Source organism: Chaetodon trifascialis, chromosome 3 (assembly GCF_039877785.1).
Source record: "Chaetodon trifascialis isolate fChaTrf1 chromosome 3, fChaTrf1.hap1, whole genome shotgun sequence".
In the NCBI taxonomy this organism is placed as follows: Eukaryota; Metazoa; Chordata; class Actinopteri; order Chaetodontiformes; family Chaetodontidae; genus Chaetodon; species Chaetodon trifascialis.
The window spans coordinates 4064157-4076837 of record NC_092058.1 but is presented as its reverse complement, the minus strand read 5'-3'; the positions used below and the strand labels follow the sequence as shown (position 1 = coordinate 4076837).

The following is a 12681-nucleotide window of genomic DNA, read 5'->3' as shown; positions in this document are numbered from 1 at the left end:
TAGACGTTCTGCTGAATATGATTGTGGGATTGATTTGATTTGACTGAGAGCTTTAGTTTAGTTTCCTTTAATTGTGCTTTCAATGGCTTGACAACAATCAACCGGTAAATAAAAGAGGAGCACGCTGGACTGCGTCTCCCTGTCAGGGTTTCCTCTAGAAAACACTGGTGTCCTGGAAGATTGCAATGTCCCAGACAAACTGGAGAATTTGTTGTTTGTTTGTTAAATATTATCTGTGTAAATGGACCCTGTTTTCCACTGCTTTTGTGTCCAAGCGACAAATGGAGAGTGAGAGCCTCTCCGAATGTTTGCACGCCATCAAAGAAGCAGCTAAAGAGTTTGTTTTTGCCACTGACGGACTCAGATTATTACCAGAAGTGTCTTACAGCATTATAGAGATGGTTCCTACAGAGGCAGACCTTTTTGTTATGCTTTCTGTTTAACCAGAAACAGCTGCTGAAGTTTATTCTCTGTAGCTCTAACGTACTCTGGCTCAACGTACGCACCAAGCTCTTTGAATGCTTCCCCTTTACCACATTGACGGCAGCATATTGAGCTCAGTCATTCGGCACACCAACTGGGCGACGGCCTCGGACAAACACGCTGCCTGTCTGGATGTAAATTAACTGAAAGACCGACGTTTGTAATCTGTCAAAAATATCCTCAGTGGAAAACCAGTTAGCGGCTAGCTGCTGACATCGCCAGTGAGGTTTGGCGTGGTTTAGTTCGGTCTGGATTGGTTCAGTATTGTTCATTTCGAGTCATTTATTTAGTACTTATTGGCCTGGTCTGGTTCTGTTTGGACTATTTCATTTGGTGTGAGTCAGATTGTTGGATTGAACTTCGATGCAGAAGCTTTTCTCCGTTAAGTGTTCAGAATGAGTGACAGTTAATTGGTTAACTGGTTTGATTTGCTTCATTTCTGATGGCTTGTTTTTGTTTGCTCTTTCTTCATTTGGATATTCCCTTATTGAAAAAATAATTTAAGTATTAGTACACTGTACTGCACTATAGTGAGTGAGAGTATTGCATGTACATTCCTCCCAGTGTGGTTCAGGCAGCAGAATGCAAACATCTGAAATACACCCAGTGCAAAGCAAACGTGTTCGTCCAAACTCAATGCACTGATTACTGAGGAGAAAAAAGTCGAGGTTCAGCCGCTGCTTTCATAAAACATGCTGAGATGAACCAGGTGTTCTGGGTAAAGAGACCTTCCTTCAGCTGGAGGACGCTGGTCCAGAGCTCTGTGCTGGCAACCATCTGCCCTGCCGAGGTGTCCTTCATCCAGTCAGACTGACTCCCTCCGGCTCTGGGTTTGTCCTACTGTTGGACACAACCACCTGCTGAGAGCCAGATGCCAGTGGAGCGTGGTCTTAGCCGCCAGGATCAGTAAGACTTTTAGGAGAAAATAACATTTAACTTAACGCAGTTCCTCTGACAGTGCGACCAATTTGATCAAAGCAAAACAAAGTCTTTAATCGAGAATAAAATATACATGTGCATATTTAATAAGATGCCTCTTTTGTCAGAATGTGATATCAAAGTCCATTCAAACTAATTTCCTAAACTCTGATACAGGAAACTACTGTGGAAAAACTAACTTTCACTTTGAGGAGGGATTTTAGTTCAATCCTGCCGGATGATCAAAGCCTGCAGCCTCTGTTTTATGCACAGAGATTGTGTCAAAATGAAGCTTCATTTTGGAGCGCAGACAGGTTGCTGTAATGATGTGCAGAGCGAGGCGCGTGCTGAATGCAGCGTTAGTGCGTGCGTGTGTTTGTGTGTTTGGCCATTAGAGTGTGAATTAGCATGTGAATGTGACACTGTGTCAAGTCTTTGCTATGATGTGCGTAACTCATGACGTGGTTTATTGTATGTTCTGTAGGTGTGTGTGTATGTGTGTGTGTGTGTGTGCGTGCGTGCTTGTTATCTTGCACAAGGGAACCTCAGGCGTCTGTTAGGACAGAACAATAGAATCAGATTCTTTGGTTGAAGCGTTATTGAATGCTTTAGGCATGTCTATGTGTGTGTGCTTATCTGCACCTGTGTCTATGCCATTAGACCCACATGCACATGCATGACCTGTGTGGAGGACTGTGTGTGTGTGTGTTTGTGCGCTCGCAGATTCGTGCGCGTGACAACATCTCATTACGAGGGTTTAGATGTCAAGGCAAAGACACTGCACTAACCTGAAGGCTTTAAAATGAAACACTGCGCTGAAATGAAATAGCCTGTCAAGGACCTGATAGCCAACAGGAATTATGATAAATTTGCTATTAGTACAAATCCTTTAATTACAAGGGCCTGGTAATGGAAACTGTCCATCTTGGTTGCTGTGATTGTACAAAGGCTCATTTTCTTGAGAAAATGTTTTAAGAGGCCCCCGGGGAAACGACTTTGTGCGCTGTCTTTATTAGAACAAGGAAATGTGGTGAGACAGGCAGACCGACGGGCTGCAGCCTAAACTTTAAATATGGGTAAAGGGTCTTTTCTCCTCAGTCAGGTTGAACTTTAATTCCCCTTTTGAAAAACAGAGGATTTGCCTTCTGTTACGGAGCTTTAAAGAATATCAGAGCAAACGGCGTCGCAATAGGATAAACTCTCTGTATGTGCAATATGCTCCTTCACCATCAACCCTAATCTTCACCCTCAGTGCCTTGTTGTTAATAAAAAACTTGATTTATATAGCACTTTATAAACAATATTTATAAAGGTGACTGTACTGTACTGTAGCATCAGTTGGGCCTGGCAGACCAATCAGAAAGCAGTGGTGAATGGTTTAAATGATGATGAGACTCACTGCTCCTTAAAACTTCTGAATTAACTATTTAGATCAGAGCCACGGACCTAAACTGATGACTGTCCTGCGACTGGATGATCAATTTCCCACCTTAAACTGACACGACCAGTTTTAGTGACAAGTCAGGGAGCAGTGTCATGTTTTCTGAACATCCGGCACAGATTTCCAGTTTGAAAGCCATAAGAAAAAGGAAAACTCCGTAAATGGCAGTAAGAAGGATCCATGTCTCCCAGAAGAAGAGGTTCAAATGAAATCCATGTTTGCTGGTTTAAAGCTGATCGGGTCGGCCTGGAAAGTCTCCATCCACTGACATCCAGCACCTCTAACCCGAGCAAACGCTCATTGAGCCTCGGCAGATCAGAACGAGCGGAGCTAAATTTGTGGCCTGGCTCTGCGAGACTTAAACCAACAGCCGAGATGCGACCCTAAGAATCCCTTCAGAGGCAGCTGTGATCATCTGTCTCCTTGTGAGGACGTCAGACTTTCTGTGTCTTCCTCGTCACGCTCATCTCTCTCTTCATCACACGCTTTCGCTGCCTCTCTCTCTGATTTGTTGTGTTAACGCACTCTTCCTCCGGCCATCTGCCAAACGCAAACAGTGGATGCCACGTTAGAAATCCCTTCAGCCTGCTGAATAAATGTTAATCTACCAGCCTCCTGTCCTCCCGTCTCCTCTTCTCCTCACTCACTCTCCTAACTTTCTTTTCTCTCCTTCGTGCTTCTCTCCTCAGCCCCCCCGTTCCCCCCTTCACTCTGTGGTCATCAATCTTATTTTTCTCTCTCTCTCTTCTCACCAATCACCCTCCTCTCACCTTGCCTCTTTTACCTTTCCTTTGCTGCTCACCCTATCCTTACCTCTCCTCCCCTCTCTTCCCTTGTTCTCTCCTGCCCCCCCACCTGTCCTCTCCTTTCCTTGAATGTTCAACCTCTTCGCCTTCACTTTAAATCCCTCTCTTCTCTTACCTTTTACTCCCACACGTCTGCTTTATGCCTCTCTCTCCTCTTCTTCGCTTTTCTCACCTTTCCTTTCTTCCCTTCCTCTGCTCTCCATCCATCCATTCATCCTGTGTGATTACCTCTGACAGTGTATGGGTTGAGGCAAAGCGCAGTAGTGTTTCCTCATTACAGGCATCTGTCTGCTTCTATTTCCTCCTCCCTCTCCTCCCTCCCCTCCTCTTCATTTCTTCCTCTCCTTCTTTTTTCTTCCTTCTCCACCTGCAGTTCATAGAACAACCTTCCCATATGGTCATTTATAATTCAACAGAAGCGTGCCTTCAAAATAAACAAAATTTATTGGCAAGCATTTACATATGTACAAAGAGCCGGTATGTGTGCTTCTCTGGAACTCGGTGTGTGTGTTCGCAAGGAGAATTAAGGTGAAGGAGACGTTTATGTGTGTTATTGTTTCACACCGCTCATCGTGTACACTCCTACATGGCACGTCTGTGTGTCAGTTAGCTTGTCGGGATGCAAACATTCATAAAACTTGCACTTTGAAGCAATACAGCACAGTCTTTTCATGATTTGCAACCGTTCTCAATAAGTAAAGACAAGAAGTGCGTCAGCAGGTGCTTTGCATCTCTATTTTTAATGTATTTCAACGTTCACCTTTAATATTTACCTGATCACTCCTCGGCAGCATCGTGCTGAGAAAGACAAAACCACTGTCGCACCCCAAGTGATTTTATTTGGGTTCATTCTGTGTGTCAGACTCCAAACAAAACCCAGCTGATACCGTGGCAAGCCAGCTAAATAAGCAGGTACAACATTTGAATAGAAAGCTGTTGGAAAGTGTATTTTTCCCTCTGTTTGGGAGCTAGCTGGTCCCCTCTGCTCCTAATCTTTGTCCGTTGTAAATGCTAGGCTGAGCAGTGTGGAGCTCTCTAATGAACATGCAGACAGAGCACAATAAAGCAGCAGTGACACACAAAGAGACATTCCCTCATCCACGTGAAACGTGGCTGGAAGCTTGGTGACACGTTGACCGCTCACAGGACGAGTTAGATGTTAATTCACTGACCTGCCTGGCCAGGCTAGCGCTAATCAGTCACGATAGCTCCCAGAGCTCTCTCCTGTTCCATTTTTACCATTTTTTTTTTCGCTGTTGAGGGAAAACAAGCCCTGTGAGCCAGTAAGCTTGCTAACAGTCAGTTAGTTAGCTTAGCTTGTCACTAATGGGACAAGAGGTTCACACAGTTTATTCAAAAGACATATTGTCAAATTAAAGCTGCAACAGAGCTACTTGCTATTGTTGAGCAGTGCAAACCAATCAATCAATATGTGATGGAATCTCGGAAAACCCGTCGGATGTCGCGCTGGCACTTTTCCAGGAAAATGTGAAAATAGGTCGAAAGTTTGGGGTTTTCATTAAAACCCCAACATCTTGTCTGTCATTCCTGAAAATATCTCATTATATTTCGCTTGTTAACAATGTTATATAAATTAGGCACGCTGTTTGACGTTATCTCCTACGAATGAAAAACGATCAGCGCATGAAATCTGCCCCTAACTTGTTAGTCTACATAGCCTACAAAGACGGTTTATCTATCATACTGTAGTTGGGGTGATGAGATGTCCCGCTTTGTGCAGGACAGCCACGCATTTCCATTATTTTGCACACGTCCCACAAATTGTGTCGCAAATTGTTATTGATAGTGTCGCTAACAATTTGTGACAATGTCAATGTGACTGGTTTTCCCAGATCCCATCACATATTCATCAAAGTTTAGCTCTTTATGGAACATTCATACAGACTGATTTTGCTTCCTTGAGCAGATCATCTGATCATGGGAACGTAAATGGAATTAATTTATTTTGATACAAAACTTTGCTCCTCTAAATCCTGATGTGAACAGACTCTTATAGTTCACATTACTATAAAAAATAATCCGCCTGCTGACACTGAACAGGTAAAATCAAATCGTCATTAAAGTGTTTTAAAAGGCTGCTGGATCCGCTTGAGGTTCTGGAAGATGTCTCGCCTCTCATCCAAGAGGTTTCATCAGTTCAACACCTTAAGAGTTGTTTAGGTCACACCCAGCCTTCATGTGAGTCGTTAGGGTCACATCAGTCATGGTGTGAATGGGTGTTAAGGTGCCTGGGGAGGGATCTGAGGACTGCAAGAGGAACCATCCTGCATGAGGATAAATGCCTGGGACTCCCTACCAGTCACTGAAGAAGCCTGTTGGATGAGAGGGGAAACATCTTCAAGCACCTTTTAAAGCACTTAGAAGCTTAGTAAGGAAGTCTAACATAATCAAAACCTGCATTATTTCCATTTAGATGTCAAGAGAAAAGGGGTAGTTGGCATTAGCAGCGTTAGCCTCCGTGTCTGAGAAGACAGATAAATGTTCGTGTTTGGTAAACCAGTGCCAGGTTAAGATATTTTCAGGGTTTTTTTGTAAAAGGTTCTCTTTATATTTCACCTGAGAATAAGCCGACAGCTTGTCGTGGGTTGATTGTTGTGAAGAAAGCAGGAAGTCTTCAGTATAATAGCAAACGTTTCAGTTTAAAATGATGCCATATAATGGAAAAAAAACAGTCCTGGATTTCACTTTCAGAAATGTAAATGTTACTCGTGGCAACATGAAACGAGCTCCCGCTGGACCGAGATGTGTTTTACTCCAACGCCAAGTATCACTGACGCTCCCGCTGTCATTGTAATTCAGCACTGATTTTCTTTTCTCTGGAGCTGCGTAAAAAGAACAAGATGGAGTCTGAAGTCGCCGTGATGTTTGTTTAATATAACATTCAGAAGCAGTCTGTCTAACCCTTGAATTTGTAATGATCATCGATCTGCTCATTGATTTCCTCACGCTGCTTCTTTTTCTTTGTCATCGCTGGGAATACTGCACAATAAACCTCAGAAAGTAAAGGTTTGCTTTATTGGATAGAATATACTTCCCACAGACAAGCAGTCCATTGTTTTAATGTCTTTAAGTAATTTAACTCGGGAGAGTTTGGATTCTGCTCGCTCCCTCTGAGCTCCTGCCAAATATAGATATACCCACTTTTCCTTTGCATGGTTGAGCAACAATTTCAGCACTTTTGTTCTCTCCGAGAGGAGCCGAAAAACTTAAAAACTCATAGACAGTGAGAAATAGCTCATAAATAACCTCCATTAGTATCTTGTTGAGCGTTTGAAAAACAGGTGTTTGTCTGTCCTCTCTCCTTCTCATCCCTTTTCTCGCTCTCCTCTGCTGCCTTCTCCTTTATTTGCCAACGTTATGTTAAGAGTAAACATGAGCAGAGGTAGCAGGTCGCATACAAGCCAATAGAAAGATGTGAAAAGATACTAATTAGCTGTTGGTTACACACATTGACACAAGGACGCAGTCTTTGTTAGCACAAAGCAGTGTGACGTGGCTCCCTTAACCCACAGAGACGAGAAGGAAAAAGAAAAACTGCTGGACTGTCTGGTTTTGGAGATGTGAGATGAATGAATAAGAGTCTGTTGGCACATAAAGACACAGACAGGGACGCAGACTGGCTGTGGTGCAGCATATGTCCATACGGTCGACACGTTGCTTGTTGAAAGATTAAACAGAAAATGCTTTAATAGTCAGTCAAGGTGAAAATCTGCATCATGTTTGGTCTGAATGTGACTTCTTTGTGCTCGTCTTCTCCATCTTTATTTCTCGGCTGTCTTCCCTCCTCTGTCTGAATTTTATCCATTCTTGCGTCTGTCGCTCCGTCGTACCTCTCCCGTCCTCAGCTGTTAGTTTCATCTTTTTCCTGCACTTCTGTGACCTCACCTTTCTCCTCCTCTCTCCTTTGCCTCTCTGCTCTGTCATGAATGTCTGTCTATATCCTTCCTCTCTGTCTCTAATAGACATGCACAAACTCACCCCGAAGCCCTCTTTCTATTCGCTAATGTGTACCGGTGTTCAGGTGAATGAGAATCATTACACAGGCTGTCAGTCTTTGCCAGGTGGTGTTACACACACACCCTTCACCCAGCGTTAAACCTCCAAGCATCGCTGGCATAATCAGCACCCCCTGCTGCATCATGTTGCTTCTCATTACAGTAGAGGTTATGTGTATGGTTTTGTATGTGTGTGTGTGTGTGTGTGTGTGTGTGTGTGTGTGTGTGTGTGTGTGTGTGTGTGTGTATACATGAGAGAGAGAGAAAGAGGGAGAGTGAAAACAAGAGAGGGTGAGGGCCATCTTGTTTCTGCAAGTGTGTACATGTTTGTGTATGAAACAAAGCGAGGAAGGAAGGTTTTGAAACAAGCACAAGTGTGTGTTTTTGTGCACGTGTATGAGTGTGTGTGTGTGTGTGTGTGTGCGTTAGCTTCATATGCAGCTGACTCCTCTCCTCCTCTCTCATCCTCTCTGGCGCTGATTCTCAACACGTCTGCCGAGCTGCTCTGAAGTCAGAGCGCCAACAACTCCTCTGAAGTGTTTGACCAAAGAACCACAACAAATATTAGCATCCCCCAAGCTGTCTCACACATGCACACACACAATTATACAAACAAGCACACACTCTGTACGCTCATAGCACATGCAAATTCAGTGAATAAGGACGTCCTGTACCTGCAGTCTACATGCACGCACACACACACACACACATACGCACACACTCCTATGCACTCAGGCTTGTACAGATCACAGCAGTCTAGTTGTGCTTGATTGCTTGAAGCAGTGCAGCACTGCTGCGACATCACTCCACCTGCAGACCTACAGTAACGATCTGGGATTTGTTTTTTTTTTGCAAACTTCTCTTTTTTCGTGTCAAATGTTTTCAAATGCATATTCTCATGTTGAAAACAATCTGTATTACTGAATATATAAACCAATGACGGGTGCACTCTGAAGCAGATGGTGTTTATTGTGAGCAAGACTCCTAAACAGCTTAAGTAAATTTAGCACCGTCCTGCATAATTAGTTTTATTTTCAAGCCAGTCAGGATTTTCTTTAAGTGACTACCAGTGGCGTTGCTCGGGTCTCTTGGGGCTCCAAGCAAGAAATCCCTGGGGCCCCCACCCCACCTGTGCACGCCGCAAAAATTTGTTTTTTGCACACATAAATGCACAATTTCCGCAACATTTGAGATGAATACTAAAAAATAGATTAGTGGTTCTCAAAGAGAGGTCCAGGGACCAACAGAGGTCTCTGAAAGCCCAGGTCGATCAATAATCATTGTTGTAAATAAGTGGCCGGGGCCCCCCTAGTGGCCGGGGGCTCCAAGCAACTGCCTGGTTTGCCTGTCCACAATAGTGTTGTTTTTGGCAACCTGTTTTAATTTTAGTCTTAGTCTCGTCTTTGTGTCCAGTTGTCATTTTAGTTTTTATTAGTTTTAGTCACGTTCGTACTCTTTTTAGTCTAGTCAAGTTTCAGTCGACTAAAAGTCTGAGCACTTTAGTCTTATTTTAGCCAGAATTATCCCTGACTATTTTCGTCTAGTTTTAGTCAATGAAAACTGTATTTTAGTCTCTTTTTAATAATGCAGTTGACTATATTGACTATTTAACCCAGTCAATATAGTATACGTACCTCGCAGTATATACGAAACCAAAATTTTCTTTTGGCCAAACCCATTTCACAATTCAAACAAGGTTGTCTTCTTATTATATTATTGTTACCTTATAGACTCAAGAATACATCCATTCCAGACACGAAGACGCTCTGATTTGAATTTCCAACATATTTATTTTACCAAGCAAAGCCGGCAGGCCGGCCATCAGTCCCGTTCTCTGTGTCAGCTGTCTGTCGTTAACACTAAGCTACCGCAGCTGCATCTTCTAAATAACGTCGTAAGTAATAATAACGAACAGAAATACTACAAAATAATAATAACAACTCGACTAAACGAGACGAAATACCATTAGAACATCGTTAGATCGTTTTAGTCAACGACATTTTAGCAGAGTTTTTATTTTGTAAACCACATTTAGTCTTGTTTTTATTCGTCAACAATATCGCGTTGTATATCTAATTATAGTTATCGTCACATGACCAGCATTTACGTTGCATCTCGTCTTGTTTTTGTCACGTGATAAAGGTTCGTTGACGACGATATTTAGTCATAATTTTCGTTGACAAAAGCAACACTAGTCCGCAAGCCCCACCCCTGATGACGACAACATATTATACAGTATTGTTTAATTATATAAAGGTAGCAATGCATAGAAATATTAACAACTAAACATACTCAGAGTATCCAAAATGAAAGCATTCATTTTGGAGAAGGACCTCTTTAAGAGTGCAGCGTTACAGTGCGTGGACATGGGCGACATTACGCTCATGTTTGACAGTTTGAACCCGACTGCAGGGATTTGCTGGACCCAGCTGTTGCTTGTGGAGGTCATGTCATTATGCAGTCAGAGAGGGTCTTTCTCAAACTCTTGCCACAAAGTTTGAAGCGCACTGTTGTGCAGCGGTTGTAATTAAATGATGGTAATTTCCACCCCAGTGCGGGCATCCATTTTTCTTCTCTTGTGCTGATTCCTCTTCTTTGAGTGGAAATTGTGGCTGCAGTAGTGTAAAAAAAATAAAAACGAGACAAACAGGAAGAAAATGATTCTCAAGGAAAGACTGATTACGCTTGCCAGCCCCCCACTACCAGATGATGAAATGGTTTCTGTTGCAGCTCCCAGCGGGAGAGAAGCAGTCAGATAATGGTGATAATGAGGCTGATTTTCAACGCCAGCCGCCGTGTTATTGATACTGCCGATGGTGATTGCTGTTAATCATTGTTCCTCTTCAGAAGCGGTTGGGGGTAACAAAGACCCAGTAATAACAATACATGCAAAACTTTGATGTGGAATTTGAACAAATATATTTATCACCAAGGAAAAAAAAAACTCCCAAAAACATCAGGCGGTGGATGAAAACGATGAAGTAATGATTTTAACCATGATTGTATTTTTAATTAGAAGGTGGAGTATTATAAGTGATTAAATTCATCTTTCTGAAGCTTCAGGGGGTTGACTATTGGATTTTCGTTGATAGCTGCTAACGATGAGCTGTGATCATTAGCAATGTGGGATAATTGATTGTTGATGAATTAATCAGAATTAATGAGATATACTGCTGTCAAGACATTTAGAAGATACCCTCAGAAGAAGGGTGTTAACTCTCTTTCCGATGCCACCCATCCAGTTAGAATAGACCTCTGTCGGAGCACGTGCCCTTCCCCTAAACTCCTGCGGTAACGAGGCAGTAAAGTGGATCATCAGGCTGCTGTTGTGACAGTTTCATTTCAGACTTGTGCGTTTTAACCGAGAAGAGGACATGCAGGAACAGGCTGAGCTCGGCTCGACTAATTCACTTCTCATATGCCTAATGAGTCGCTGCGTGCTATCATACCACCACTTATGTGCACAGAACTTTTCCATCTCTGTCTGGCTCGTGAAAAGCCTGCTGCAGGTGAACACTTACTGCCATTAGACCGAAGAGAAAATGTTCCTCGGACAATCAGCAGCGGGACGCTAATGAGGAGGGAGCGTGTCAGCTGGTCAGTGCGAAGAAAGATGATTTGCTGCGAGTGAGACGGGTTAACGGGATGTATATGAGCACACGCTTCAACCAGCAAAAATACTCATCTGCTCTGCCCTAATTTGATATTTACTTTCTTTTAGAAATGTAGGTTTCTCAGCTCAAGTCGTAGTAATACCTGCACAGGTGAACAGTCAGAGAAATGTTTCTGCTGTGGCGTCTTCAAGGTGACTCTTATCCATAAAGGAAGGAGGGGATAGTGGATAAAGAGCCGAGGTAGAGGTCCATAAAGGGGGGTGCTAGGCAGCCTAATGATAGACGGATCCGTATGTTGTACAGATTGTGAAGTCCTCAGAGGCACATTTGTGAGTTTTCGCTATAATAGTTAAACTAACTTTACTCGACTAACCCAAAAAAAGGGCAAAAAGCACATCTGGGTACTCGACATGCAACGACATTATGCAAACTGGGACCATATCTGCTGGAGTCTGATGGCGGTGGCTGTCATTTGTTCTTGAGTACGCGGATCCTTGATGAGGCAGACGTTAGTGAAGTATCATTCAGCTAAATTTGAAGCCATAGTCCTTGCAGAGTTATTAAAGACAGTATTTGACATCATTGGTGTTCTGTGATGTACTGGAGTCATTTGCGTGGTTGGTGTTAAACAGAGCTGCACTCTACCGGCTACCTGCCACAGATATGTTGTCTGTGCAAAATCGCATTGCCATACTTTTACTGTAAAGGCCGTAAAAAGAAGACTGCATCCTTAAAATAAAGCTGCAGTTGAAAGAGAAAAGAGGCAAAAGAGGACTGAAAGCAGTTTGCTGTTAAGATAAAATGATTTAGTTCTGCCGTCTGTCTTTAAAGTGCAAAGAAGCTGCTGCTGCTCCTTCCTCCCTCAACCTTCCTCCTCTCCTCCTCTCTCCCTCTTCCTCTTTCTCTCTCTCACTCCTGAAAGCCTTCAAACAGCTGGAAACAGCATCTTGAGGTGCGTGTTTGTGTGTACAAGTGTGTGCGTAAGTCAACAACATTCTGAGTTGTTTGACACATCAGCTGCAGGGAGCTCTGGTCTTAATAGGCTATTACACACTATAATACCCTCCAACACACACACACACACATGCGCACACACGTGTGTGTTTGTAATACAGAGAGGCACCACACACACATGCGTACAGAGTTGCTGACACTGGAACACACACATCACTTGAACACTGAAACACTGCTGGAATACTTTCAAACCTTTCAACACACGTCTTAAAGATGTTCCAGAACATACGAGCATACAGGCAAGTGGAGAAAGACACACTTTAACACACTTACACGCTAGTCAGTCTCCCTCTCACACACACACACACACACACACACACACACACACACACTTACACTCAATCACACATGCTATTAAATTCCCTAATGCCTTGAGCCGGGCTGACAGC

The 12681-nt window shown here is 43.2% G+C and overlaps 1 protein-coding gene across 12 annotated transcripts in view; it reads left to right on the top strand.

The window, feature by feature from the left end:
- ptprt (protein tyrosine phosphatase receptor type T) overlaps nt 1-12681 on the top strand; it is a 320800-nt gene that overhangs the window by 269424 nt on the left and 38695 nt on the right. The window lies entirely within an intron of this gene.